The sequence below is a fragment of the Oryctolagus cuniculus genome, chromosome 11 (assembly GCF_964237555.1).
Source record: "Oryctolagus cuniculus chromosome 11, mOryCun1.1, whole genome shotgun sequence".
NCBI lineage: Eukaryota > Metazoa > Chordata > Mammalia > Lagomorpha > Leporidae > Oryctolagus > Oryctolagus cuniculus.
Genome location: NC_091442.1, coordinates 100,824,816 through 100,836,835, shown reverse-complemented (window position 1 = coordinate 100,836,835; position 12,020 = coordinate 100,824,816).

Below are 12,020 nucleotides of genomic sequence, written 5' to 3'. Positions count from 1 at the left end.
GTTATCTTCATTGCCTCTTCCAATAGCTAATCACAAGGCTTGTGAGTGAGGCTGTTGTCAGCCAGCTGCCCACAAATTCATAACTGAACCCCGCCAACACTGTGTGTAACAGAGGTGAGCCATACCTGAAAAACTTAACCCAAATTGCTAATCCACAGGGTTGGGATCAAATAAGTGCTTTAAATAATAAATTTGGGACATCAAAACCTAACTAACACAGCTCATATCCATATTAACTGTTTTGTAAAATCCAAAGTATATTTTCTTTTTCTTTTTCTTCTAAAAGACACACTGTAGTAGTATTGGATTTTGTCTGGGTGCACGGTTTTCCAGCATGAACTGAAATTTCTCATCTTCTCTGGCAGTTAAGGTGTGGTCATGTGATCAAGCTTTGGATATGAGCATGTGAAGAAAGTTGCTTGCTCTTCACTCTTTGCTCCTCTCTTTCTCTCCTTCCCATTTCCCCAGTCTAGGGTATGGAACCACCTTGGCCCTGAGATGGAAGCCACTGAAAATAGCTGAGGGTCCCCCCAGCTCAGGTTTCTGAATAACCTCATAGGCTTGTCACTCTAGACCACTCACAACCACTTGTCTGTTATGTGAGTGAAGAATAAACCTCTCTCTTCAGGATGACACTCTGTGTTCATAGTTTCTCATAGCACCTTGGTTTCATACTAACCTATCCTTAACCAATCAATGCACAGCAGACACAAACACATAAACACACATTGCCTAATACAGCACTTAGAACTCGGGAGCACAATAAATGTTAGCTTCATAGACTTAGTTATCAACAGTTACTGAGCACACACACATTTTTCTTCTTTTTTGGCCAGGAGTTGAACAACCATCAGGGAAAGACAGGGAACAAATAATAAAAAAATGCAAATAATAAAGGTGAAGTGAACCGTAAAAGAGGACTTTGTCAGAGGTGGTAGTCAGAGAAAATGAAAGGATTTGGACATCTCTTAAATGTTTGTTGCAGTGGATGAAACACAAATCATGAAATGAAGCATCCATTCAATGCACCTGTACAATTACTTTCACAGAATTTGTAGGCCTCCTTTCACTTGTTTCACTGACCTTGAGCTGGGGTGGGGGTAAGGGATGGCCACTGGCTTACTGTTTTCTCACTTCAGACTTCTAGCGCGAGCTTTTCAAAAGGTTTTGTGTGTTGGGTATAGGGGTGGCAGGAGGGATGGAGGTTAGGTTTAGAAGGATTACTGCCAATCCTGTAATAACTTTTGAAATAGCTTTTCAGATCAATTCCCATTCATTTGCCACTTTACAGAGAAAAGAGGACCAGGGAAGGATCAACACTTATGAGAAAAATCAAGAGGAAAAAACTTCACTCACCACATCTCGAAGTGGAAGATACCTCTTTGTTCTGTCTCATTTCCTTACCCTCAACACTTTCTTTGTGGTTTATTTATGTTTTCCTTCTGTGTGCATGTTGGCCTTTGTTTTGGATTGAGAATATCCTCAGAAGAAGACACTAAGTGAGAAGAAAACATATAAAGTGTCTTGGGTGTTAACTAAAAGAATCTTGCAAGTTGGGTAGTCCTGTGTATTTCATCTGATTGCACCAAATATCCCGTCATGCTCATTTGCAGTAGTGGCATTTTTACCTTGAGTTGTAATGACCTTTCCCTTTATGAATGCCATGCTCATCTGTCTGGCACGTTCTCAGAATGCCTTTCATTTTCAAGTTTTGGGTACATGCCTTTGGACAAACCACCATCCTCTGCAGGCCTGTTTCCTTATCTGTAAATTGACCAGGTGATCTGTGATATCTCCTTGGGGTCCCTAATTCTGTAATTTGTGTTCCCTTGGAAGCATATTGATTAAAGTATGGTAACAACTGTAGCTACAATGACAACAGAATGATGAAACATATTAACATTAGTGTTAATGTAATAATCAGCTGTGTTTTGTTCCATATGGCAATTTATTTCAACAATTATACCAAACTCCATCTGTTTTGGCATAAACATTTTTTCAGATGGGCTCCTGAGCTACATCTTTGGAAATCATTTTATGTTTCTCAAATATTGCTACCATCAATAAATGACTGTGGAGTCTTTCTGATTAAAAAAAATCACTAATGCCGAAGCTCTTCTTATTTGATAAAGGGATTGTTTTGATGTTTGACCTTACAGACACTTTGCACAGTCTAATCAATAGTCCCAGAAAAGGAAAATAAATCTCAGTGTCAGCATGGGGGGAACGCACGAAGAGAGCTGATTTCTGGAGCAGGCAAAGCAAGCCTTGGCGCTGTCAACAGTAGATTTCTATTTTTCTGACCTGAGCATCCTGTTGGGACAAGGTGTGCTTCCGTCTGTGATGGAGACACGACAAATGGTACATTCCCTATATCTGGCAAGGGTGTCTTTCTCTGACTGGGGTTGAGCTGCATTGACAGAATAGCAATAGGGAACATTTGTCTTTATCTTTATAACACCTGACAAGAGGCATGATTACTGTTGTAAGGGTATCAAAATAAAGAAAAAATGGGCTGTTCGGAAGCCCTGTTATTTATCACATTCAAAAACGCTAAACCAGACTAGCAGGCTAGAAACTCCTTGTCAAAATGCCTCTAAAAATCATTATTTTCCTCCCAATGACGGTATGTGAAGCCTAGGGATCTCACTTGGACTGTCTTTCCCTCCTGGTCTGCAAAAGTTAGGGCAGTCTTCTCTGGAGACCAGGTTGTGCCTTCATGTGGCCCGTTGCATGTGCAAGCCAGACATCCACACACGACTCCCTGCTTCAGCAGGAGACACAGAAAATAATGAACTGGCAGTTTATTAACAAATATTGAATGTATACAGCAAAAATTCGATTTATTTTTCAGCAAGTGTTAGGATGTCTCCAGGCAAATTACAGCCAGAACTGACTTTGTTCAACACCTCTATTTATTTTGCCATTCCTCATTTTCTAATTAGGCAGGCTTTCTTCTGCTCTGCAAACACCTTCTCTGTTTTAGTCATGGCACGTCCATTGAATCCTGAACACAATAGGCTTATGCCATTCACATTAATACCGATTAACACACCATGATAGAGGAATATAATCCATCCCCTTGCATATAGGTTACAAATCTCTCTGAGAGTGACACTAAATGCCTTCATGGCACAATATGCATTTTCTGGCTCTGACTTGTGTGGGTCTGTGTGTGCTGTAGTCAATGATTTTCCCAAAGAAATCATGAACAGTATATGGGTCTAAGTAGTGTTTGTTTTGAATGGCTACCTCCTTCAGTGTATGGCTTTTTTTCCCAAGCGTTTTCTTTCAGCAGGTCTTTGCAAAAGAGTGCACTTGCTGACAATTCCTCATGAAGAGCAGTTCAAGAATTAAATCAATGGCCATGTCCTAAAGCTTGTTCGAAAGTCAACGTTTTATTTGGACTTGACATTCTTCTGAAGGGTTTAGAGCAGTGGTTCTCAACCTTGCCTTTCCATTAGAATCATCTGGGGAACTTTAAAAGAATACTGATGTTCAAGTCCTTTCCAAGACTAATTAAATCAGAACCTCTGGGGGTGGGACCAGGGCACTGACATTTTTAAAAAGCCCTCCAGATGACTCTAATGGACTTTGCGAGTTACAAGTTGGTGGTTTGTAGGATTTTCAATTATAAGAATATTTCCAAAGCCTTCTTTTCCTTTATTCATTCAGTAAATATTTGAGTGACTACCATCTGTCGGGAAAAGGGCTATGTACTATAAGGGATTGAAAGATATATGAAGGAATTTCTATGTTCTTAAAGTAGCTGCTAAGTTAAGAGGCCATGATATTTTTGTTCATTCCACACATATTTGTTGAATTCTGTTACTTGTTATGAGCAATAGAGTGTCAGTAGTGAACAAAACAGACAAGATCTCTGTTATTGAACTGGATGCAACTGGGAACCATTATGCTTAGTGAAATAAATCAGTCCTCAAGAGACAAATGTCATATGTTTTCTCTGATATGTGATAGTTAATGTAGAATGCAAAAAATATAGGAATGAAATGGAAATTTCGTGATTTGGTTGTTGTTTTCAGCCCTTGTTTTTACTCCTGTGGAACTGTGGTCTTTCTATTTTCTTAGTGAATATTATGGTTAGTGGTGCAGTAATCCTAAGATTACAGAGTGGATTGAAATTGTGTTTTTGCAAACATTAAAGAAAAAAAAAGAATAAAGGTGGAGAATTGAGAGAGATAAAGGGGGAGGGAGGGAAGTATGGTTATCTTCTTAGAATTGTGTTCATGAAATACATGAAATCTATTCTCTTAATAAAAAATTTAAAACAGGCACTGATGATAAGTACATAGAAATGAATACAGAAGTAATGTGATGAAGAGTGGCTCAGACAGGGAGGGAGTTCTGAAATACTTTTCTGAGAGTGGATTAGAATGGCATGAAGGAAAGTAGTCAAGTAAAGATCAAGAAGGAGCAATTCCCATGCAGAAGGCAGCAGAAAGAGGTCAAAGTCCTCAGAGTGAACAAGATGTCAGAGATGAAGTCAAAGAGCTAGAGAGGGTAAAAATTCTTCATATAGGTAAAAGAAAGCAGGTAAGAGTTGAAAATGCAGTTTGATGGTTCTGAGCACTCAAAGACAAGAAGGTTTCACTTTGTTTGGAACATCGGTTCTTTATTGACATTGTGGCTTTGAATTGTACCTTGGATGAGAATACCCAAGAAGCTGGAGGGAAACAGCATTTTAAGTAGTGCAATTTTTTTGTGAAAAATATTCAAACATTCTGCAACAGTGCCAGGCACCAAGATGGTGCTCAATAATGTTTGGGGAATTAATAAATAGATGTTCTATTTGATGTGTTAAGAGCTAATAAAGGGATATATGTGAAGTATGGATTGTCTCTTTCTTGGATAGGATTAGAGAATATTCCAGACAATGTGGCATTTCAGGTTGACTTGAAAGGATGTACAGTGTTTCTTTAAGAGGAGATGAGAAGGCACTTTAGGCTCAGAGCCAAACAAAAGTAACTAATAGGAGCAGAAGAATCAGAAGGGCAGGGTTACGGAAGGAGGAGCAAGGGATTGAGGGGGTGGCCAGTAGCATCAAATGTGGATAAGAACTTGAGGCAGTTGAGTGAGAATGAGTTTAAGAGAGATTTCTACATGTTGTTACTGGTGAAAAATCAAAGGATTAAGTAGTGTATAATATGACAGTGAAGAGACAAACATGTAGTTATTCAAGAATGTGGTATATGATAGATAGAGATGAGTTGGTAACTTGGGGAAAAATAGGCTTAATTTTTAATCTAATCAGATTACTTGAGCATGTTATTAGGCAAAGGGAAAAGACTCAAAAGAAGAAGCAGGAATAAACATAGAGGAGAACACAATTGATGCCATGTGGTCTTGAAAGACGCAGGAAGGGATGTAATTGAGAGGAGTTTGCAAAAGAACCAGAGGCAAGCCAGAGAGGATGGGAATCTTGCCACTCATGTAGAACCCAAGACTGATCCATCAGACACTGTCATACAAAACAGTATTGCTAAGGAAACCCAAGTCTTTATTGACGCCTACATTGAATTCAGTTTCCTCATTTTATGTTGGATAACAGTTTAAAAGATGGCAACCAGGAGGTATGCCCTAAGAGGAATGTTTACGGAAAAAAAATAAACACCCAATGATTAGAAATCATAGTGTGTTGTAATGGAATTTTTGGACTAACTCAGAATTGACCTAAAAGAATGCTATTTTTCCACCATTATTAAAAGTGAATACATTTTTACTCATTTGCTTTAATGAGAATGACAATTTAAAAATGTTTTGAAAATATTGAAATGACTCAAAAATTTCTTCTAAATTTTTATTCTATTTATCCTGAGTTAGAGACATAGATACAGACCATATAAAGGATTGATGTAAATGATATGGACTTTTGGAAGTCCACAAAGACAGTTTTTTTCCCAAAAAGTCCTCAATTCTAGTTGTAGCAAAAATATTTAGTGAATTAAGGGCATTGATTGTATAGCTTTTACTTATTTTTGACCTTTATGTTACATCTGAAAATTAACTTCTAGGAATTAGGTAATGGAAGATTATAATGAGTGAATTTTGCAGACCAAGCTTTTGCTATATTTTATGGAATGGGTAATTTTTCTATTCTGTCATCAGCCAAGGAAGTGGGTTGTCACTAAATATAGCTATTGCATTATCAGCAATGATAATTTTTTCCTCAAAAGCAGTTTCTCAAAAAAAAATTTTTCAAAATCAATAAACACGCCATAGCCCCCTGTTTCAAAGTTTACTTATTCATGAGATGCTTATCTTTCTGTTAATTCCCAGGAAGAATTCTTATTGCTTAATCCTACCATATTGGATTGAATGCTTATCAGTTCAAAATTAGTTTTTATTAAATTTTCTTGGCAACTTTGTAACTATCTCTGGAGTTTCTCCCTTAGAGAGTTATTCTTACTTTTAAATCTTGCATGAATAGAAACTCATTTTAACATCCAAAAAAATGTTAAACATGGGCCTGCCCACTTACAATGTGTCCCATTTCCATGTTAGCTGGGGCAAAGGCCTAATGCCCACAGTGCTTTTAAGAGGCTATTTTGTAAGTCTGCATGTTTTCATTATTAGACCTTAACAGTCTCCATCACTTACAGGTAGTGACAAATTAAAAGCTGACACAAGAGTAGAGGCTAGTGGAGGTGCTTTCTCATTTGTCACCTTGAAGGCTATTTTTACTGTCCTTTTGTTTGGCCATCAGATCATTGTAGCTTCTGTCCCAATCTGAGGATGTGATGTGGTGTTGATGAAATTATTTTGATACATACATGGCCAGGTACCTAGAGTGATGGTCTGTTCTTACTGCCTACTTAAGATGGCCAAAGCCTTGGAAATAAAGCTCTGTTGTGGGCTCATTTGAATAATCTCCTCACTCATTAAACACAGCTGCAAGGCAAGAGGCAGCAAAGTTCAAAAGGCAAGCCAAGGGAATATATTAGTAATAGAATTATAGTTTGAGCCTTTAGGCATGTTTCCCCGATATTTTTGTACTTCATTAATTACAACAGAAACACTTTTGTCACCTACTAAAAAAAGGTTAGAGGAATATTTTGACTAAGAAACATAAGTAACATGTATATATTTTATAAAAGTCTTAGGTGTGTTACAATTAAATTTTAAGAAAAACACCGAGAGTTATCCAACAAGTTATTTCTTCAGCATACAATCTAAATCCCTGGTGAGCTGGGATTAGATACCGTCACCGTCAGCATAATTTAGCTTCATGAGCCATTTCAGTCTCAGTGTAATACATGGATATCCTCAACAGTCATCCCAAGCTATGTGTGGACATGTGATGCAAGTATGTATGTATGTGTGTGTGTGTATTTGCTCTGTTGAGTACTTTCAGGTCTAAATCCCAGAATACCTCTTACTCACATCCACTCAGAACATCAGATTTATTGTAGGACTAGATAGTATTTAGTGAGAGAGAGAAAACTATGGAAATAAAAGGAGGAAAACCAAAAAATAAATTGCAAAAATTTCTTTGAATGCCTTGCCACAAGTATTTCTCCTTCTGTCTGTTTTTGAGGTTCAGGGTCACCTTGGGTTCCTCTTGGAATTGCAGGCTACCAGGTCATGACTTTGCTCCTGATCAATCTCTACCCTTAATCTGTCTGCCACACCATCTTGCCTGGATGACTCACCAACATGACATTTTAAGATATTAAAATATATTTAAAGTTTGAATGGTTTAAACATGAATCCAACTCTATATCCTCTCTATAGAGTTGTGGATTCAATTAAGTTGAGATTGATTACCCTAGGGACTTAGGTCTTCCTCCAATACAGAAACAAATGATGTTCATTTTGTCACACAGTTTCCACGGGGAATTTAAGTATATACTTAAGTCCAAGGGTGAACAACTCAATTGTGTCAATTCCTTTCTCACACCTGCATAAACTGACAGAAATAGGGCGTGGATGTATCACAATTAGAGGTTGTAGAGGGATTGCAGTGATGTTTTCATTTTCATTTTCATTGTATATTCTTCCTAAAGCCTGATACAAAATGGTGACCTAAAGTTAATACTTGAAATCAAATTCCTAACAAATGTTTTTAAAAAAGCATCTTATACATCAAGTATTGTATGAATAGTTTCTCTGATGAATTTTTCAAGTAACTGATAATCACTACTTGCATGACAAAAGATTGAGCCAGATTTTGGTTTTCTTTAATCTCCATTTCTATATGTGATTTTTGTATGTGTTAGATGATAGGGGAAAAATGAGTGTGGTAAACTGAAAAATAGTCTCTCAAATTACCTTCACTTCCTAATCCCTAAAATCTGTGAATGTTAACTTATATGATAAAAAGATTCTTTGTGGATGTAATTAGGAGTTTTGAAATGCCGTGATTATCCAGTTAGGATCTATAGATTAACGTAAACATGTGCAATCACGTGTATCTTTATGAGGAAGGCAGTGGAGATTTGATGAGAAGTTAATGTAAAGTAGAACAGTGAATGATTTCAAGATACTAGCCTTGAAATTTGGAGTAATGTGGCTACAAATCAAAGAAGTTGGCAGCCGCCAGAAGCTGGAAGAGGCAAAGAATCAATTCTCCCTTAAGCCTTTGGAGAAGTGTAGTCTCAATGACAACCTGATGTTGGCTGAGTGATACTTATTTTGAATTTCTAATCTTCAATACTGTGAAATAATGAGTTTCGATGTTTTACATCGTCAAGAATGTGGTGATTTGTTATAGTAGCAATAGGAAACTAACACAGTAAAGCATCCTTATAATATCCAAACTCTGAGGCCTACCACCAGGCAAAGGATCCTATACCATATTTAAAAATCCTACTTTTTGCAGGACATCTTCTAAGCTATTTGGAATGTAGCTCAGCTACCTGTTTCAATTTCACATTTATAAACAAAAAGACACCTATTGATTTGATGGCTATGTACCAAAAGGAAAACATATACATGGAATATCTTATCTCATCCCTCCCTCTTATTGATGGACTAGTTCTTACAACCTGGAAGTTCCTACTCAGGAAGAAAGTAGATTAAATTGGATGTAACACATATGAATACTCTTTGACCAGGATTTGGCGGTCACTGTGTTCCCACTTTCAGATGCTTGCCAGGTTCTTATGGGGGTTACATTATAGGGTTTTATCTTTACATCTTAATTCATTTTAACTAAATTTTTGTAAACGGTGTTGAGGTAGAAGTCCACTGTGATTCTTTTTAGTGTGCATAGCCAATTTAATCCTTACCATTATTTGAAGAGACTATCCTTCCCTCGTTGTATGTTCCTGGCACTCTTGTTGAAGATAAATTGAGCAAAAATGCTTGGGGTTGCTTCTGGGCTTGCTGTCCTGTTCCACTTGTTGTTCATGTGTATTCTCTTATACAAGTAGTGAGTTGTTTTGATTATTGCAACTTTGTAGTACACTTTAAAAGCAGGTAGTATGATGTCTCTATTTTTGTACTTTTTGTTCAATATTGATTTGACTGGTGTGCGTTTTTGTGGTTCTATAGGAATTTTAGAATTTTAAAATTTTATTTCTGTGAAAAATGTCACTGGAACTAAATCTCATTGAATTTGTAGATTGCTTTAGATAGTATGGCCATATTAATAATACTACTTGTTACAATCTCTTCACTTTCCTGACTGTTTCTTTTGCAGTACAGAAACTTCTCAATTTGATGCAATCCCAAATGTTAATTTAGGCTTTGACTGCCTGTGCTTCTGGGGTGTTTTCCAAGAAGTCATTGCCGGTACCTATATCTTGCAGGGTTTTTCCAATGCTCTCTAATAATTTGATGGTGTCAGGTTGTAGATTTGTCTTTAATCCATGTTGAGTGGATTTTTGTATAAGGTGAAAGGTAGGGGTCTTGCTTCATGATTCTGCACGTGGAAATCCAATTTTCCCAGCACCATTTATTGAATAGACTGTCCTTACTCCAGGGATTGGTTTTTGACCCTTGATCAAATATGAGTTGGCTGTAGATGTTTGGATTGATTTCTGGTGTTTCAATTCTGTTCCATTGGTCTATCCATCTGTTTCTGTACCAGTACCATGCTGTTTTGATTACAACTGCCCTGTAGTATGTCCTGAAATCTGGTATTGTGATGCCTCCAGCTTCGTTTTTGTTGTACAAGATTGCTTTAGCTATTCGAGGTCTCCTGTGTCTCCATATAAATTTCAGCATCATTTTTTCTAGATCTGAGAAGAAGGTCTTCGGTATCTTGATTGGTATTGCATTGAATCTATAAATTGCTTTTGGGAGAATGGACATTTTGATGATATTGATTCTTCCAATCCATGAGCATGGAAGATTTTTCCATTTCTTGGTATCCTCTTCTATTTCTTTCTTTAAGGTTTTGTAATTTTCATCATAGAGATCTTTAACGTCCTTGGTTAAGTTTATTCCAAGGTATTTGACTGTTTTTGTAGCTATTGTGAATGGGATTGATCTTAGAAGTTCTTCCTCAGCCATGGCATTGTCTGTGTATACAAAGTCAACATGGGATATTTTTCCATTTATATGTGTCTAATTTTTAATCTTTTTAAAAATTTTCATTATACATATCTTACTTTTACTGTTAAATTGATTTATTCCTATTTTATTTTTTGTAATTATAAATGAGATTTTTTAATTTCTTTTTTGATAGTTCATTACTATTGTAGAGAAATGTTACTGTTTTTCACATGTTACTTTTGTATCCTACAACTGTGTTGAATTAATTAATTAGTTCTAACTCATTTCTGTGGAGTCTTTATGTTTTTCTATGGATAAGATCATGTAATCTGCAAACAGATACAATTTTATTTTATCCTTTATGATTTGGATGATTTTTATTTCCTTTGCTTGCCTAAATATTCTGCCTAGAGCTTCCAGTCCTATGTTGAATAGAAGCAATCACAGTGGGCATCTGTTTTTTGTTCCTGATCTTGAGAAAAACCTTTACCTTTTCACTGTTGAGTAATATTATCTATGAGCTTGTCATGTATAGCCTTTATTATGTTGAGGTATATTCCTTATGTTCCTAATTTCTTGTGAGTTTTTAATCATAAAAGGATTTTGGATTTTGTCAAGTGCTTCTCTCTGCATCTACATCAGTTTTATCTTTTAGTTTGTAAATGTGTATCACATTTGTGGATTTGCATATTGAGCTACCTTTGCACCCCAGGAATAAATCCCACTTGATCATGGTGTATTATCCTTTTAATGTGCTACTGAACTTCATTTTCTGGTTTTCTGTACAGGATTTTTGCATCCCTGTTCTTCAGGGATGTTGCCTGTAATTTTCTTTTTTGTAGTGTCCTTGCCCAGCTTTGGTATCAAGGTAATGCTAATCTCAGAAAATGAGTTTGGAAGTGTTCCCTATCCTTCAATTTTATGGAAGAATTTGAGAAAGACATATGAAAACTATTCTTTAAGTCTTGGTAGAATTTACCAGTGAAGTCTTTAGGTCCTAGGACTTTATTGTATTGTGACATTTAAAATTAACCGATTCAGTCTCCTTATTCATGAGTCTCTGTTTTATTTATTTCTTCTCTCATCTTTATTGCTTCCTCCTTCTACTGACTTTGGGTTTAATTTGTTTTTCTTTTCTAGTTCCTTGAGGTGTAAATTTAGGTTTGTTTTGGAGATATTTTTTTCTTCTTCGTGTAGTTGTTTATTGCTATAAACTTTCATGTTAGAACTGCTTTTGATGTATCCATTAATTTTGGAAGATTGTGTTTTCATTTTTTTGTGTGTGTCTCAAGATATTTGATTTTCTGTTTCACTTTTTGACCTATTGATTGTTCAGGTGTACATTCTCATATTTGTGAATTTTTCAGTTTTCTTACTCTTAATCATTTCTATTTTCATACTATTATGGCCAAAAGATACTCCATATGATTTCGGTCTTTTTAAATGTTTTAAGAGTTGCTTTGTGGCCTAATATTTGATCTACCCTAGAGAATGTTCTCTATATACTTGGGAAGAATGTGAACTCTCTTCTGCTGTTGAATGGACTATTTTGTCAACATGTG